Below are 3,031 nucleotides of genomic sequence, written 5' to 3'. Positions count from 1 at the left end.
GTTATTTTAATTGAATTTATACACGACAGCTTAAATAAAGATATTCATTTCTTTTATAGATTTAAATACATTGATGGATAAATGAACTTATAATTAACAGGTAGAATTTATTGAATCAAAAACGTGTATTTAAATTTTGATCTACAAACACACAGAAGATTACGATTTGCACCGGAAACAGACTTTTTAAAACCAAGAAAGGATAACTCTAGACCTATTATTCCCAAAATTGGAAACGTATTGTTAGCATACTAACGATTTAGCTAGTAGTCATTAACACATCATAAAATTTTGGCCAAATTTTATCAAACAACCTTTTGGGAATGAGAACAGATTTTGTATAGTGACACTGCCCAACACCGTTGTTTCGGTTTCTATTTTGCCAAATATTTGTTTTCACTCTCTCTTGTTATAATTTGTTAAAATGATTTTCAGATGACCGCTACTTAAGGCCCATGGGACTATTGTTCTTCTTAATTATTGGTGCCACAAATCCATCGATAACGATGATTATATTGTGTGGATTAGCAGGAGCGTGCATAGATTGTAAATAAATACAGTAAGGACGTAATGTTATAAATCCTTGTATACAGTGATTGTGAAGGTGCAGATTATTTTTTTAGTTTATAGTCTAATTTTTATATAAAAATATGATAGAATTTTAGGGAGTGGGGTTTAGGTCTGTTTTTAGGATGTGTGACTTGAAGACCTCTAGTATACGCGCTTTGTACTGTAGCCTCCATTGTTTAATTGTGAGTGGGAAAAATGAATGTTTGAATATGTCCTTGGTGGCACAGCTGTGTCTGTATGTGAATGAGAGTGATTGTCTGGTCCTGTAATCGTATATTTCAGTTAGACCATATACATAATGAGATGAAGAGAAACTCAGTAAACTTTGAAACAAAGTAAAATTTTGAGCCATCGGAATATACCAATCTAATTAAAATCCTTACTGTATAACCGCGCTTCACACTTTCATTAGTTAGCTTCTGAAACTTAATGGCATTGTTCATCACATCCCGTGCCTCTAGCTAGTTGTCTTCTTCTTTTCCCTCCTTTTATTGTTTTCTGTAATACGTTTTTCCTCTGGCGTCTTTTATCCAAGTAAACGAACTACTAATAATCTAATTCATAACCCTGAAAGAAAAAAAAAAAATCTGAATTTGCTAAGTGATGCAAATTAATTGGCATTCAAAAATCATCGAGCGCGATCTTCTTCTTCTTCTTATAGTAGACACAATTCCATAGATGTCGATGATTATATTGTGCGTTGTGCGGATTGGCACATTTCGGCCGTCTGAAGACGATACCATTTTCTGGCTAAAAGTCTTTTGAGCTACAATATTGCTGCTAATTGTAAAGGTACAGGTTACTTTTTTAGTGTACAGTATATAGTTATAAGATAAAAATATGATAGAATGTTAAGGGGTTTAGGTCTTCAAGTTGTTTTTAGGATATGTGACTTGACGACCTCTAGTGTAGTGTTTTGTACTGTAGCCACCGGTAGGATGTTCCATTGTTTAATTGTGTGTGGAAAAAATGAATGTTTGAATATGTCCTTGGTGGCAGCTATATGTCTATGTGTGAATGGGTGTGATTGTCAGGTCCTGTAGTCTGTCAGATGAAGAGTTTGACTAAAGTCTATTGCCACATGATGGTGTATGATTTTATAAAATAATATTAAACGTGTTCTTGTTCTGCGTGTTTAAGTACAGTTGAGGTTTTCCATCATGGTACTGAACTTGTGTTGTGGTATCTGCTTGTTGTGTAGCGTGCTGCTCTGCGTTGTGTTTTTCCGATTTGCATGGTTTGATTTGTCTGGTGAGGGTTCCATGTGGAGGAGTAGTACTCCATTTTGGGTCTGACTATGGCTTTGTATGCATGTTCTTTTATATGTTGCGAGTTTATCTGTAGATTTCGTTTCAAGAATCCTAGTGTCTTGTTAGCATATTCAGTTATGTTGTCAGTTATTTTGTATTGCGATTCCTAGATATTTGCAAGATGTTACTTGTTGTAATTTGTGGTCGTGGAGTTTGTATGTATGATTGGTCTTTGTGCGTTTGTTTGAGATGCTGAAGACGTAACACTTGTCCGGATGGAAGGACATTAACCAATCTTCCTCCCAACTATGATTTGGTTAGTTCGCTGATATTGATTATCGTAAATTTACTTTAACTTTACTTACGTTGTATACGGTAATCAAATACAGCATTTAATCCATTTTGGTCATGGTTGAAATATTTCTATTTGTCTTGTACATTACGCCAGTACACGATTACGGCCTGAAAACATATAGTGGAGAAGAAGTCTAAATCAACTCTAATTATAGCATTTGTTTGTTTCGTGCCGACGGCTGTGCCAAAATATTGACTGTATTTTCAAACAAAATGCACAGATATTGGCTGTTATCGGCACAAATAATACAACTATGAACATAAAATTTTACATGACCAAAATCACTTACTTTAAAGATGCTCCACCGCTGACAAATGGTATTTTTTCACTATCAAAAACAGGAGCAGACGATTTAGTATTTTTCTTCAGTTGCAAAAGTTACTTACTTTACACCATTACCACCATTGGAAAGTTTGAGCTTCTAATTTTACTTCAAGTTCAAATTACAAAAAAAAAAAAAAAAATATATATATATAAATAATTAATTGCATCCCGAAAAAATTCCATGGCACTATATCCTATATGGAATGAAGTACTGATTGCGCATGCACCAAAGGCAAAACAAATTATTTTATGTAAATTTTTATGTTAATCAGACATAAATAAACACGATTTAACACCAATTGTTGTCGGTAAATTGTACGTAAACGCAAAGTGCCTCGTGCTCCATTGGGTTTATCATCTCATAAACTAAGCAAAGTAATAGGTTAATCCTTAATTGTTAACAGTTAAATTGACAGACTACGGAACATAATTCCGCAGATTAGGAAAAATGGAAAATGATACGTTTAACCTGAACCATCAGATTAGAAATTACGAAAAAATTCACACAGAACTTTGGCATGGGTATAACGGC

This window comes from Argopecten irradians, chromosome 7 (genome assembly GCF_041381155.1).
Source record: "Argopecten irradians isolate NY chromosome 7, Ai_NY, whole genome shotgun sequence".
NCBI lineage: Eukaryota > Metazoa > Mollusca > Bivalvia > Pectinida > Pectinidae > Argopecten > Argopecten irradians.
Note: the sequence above shows the minus strand (reverse complement) of the source record.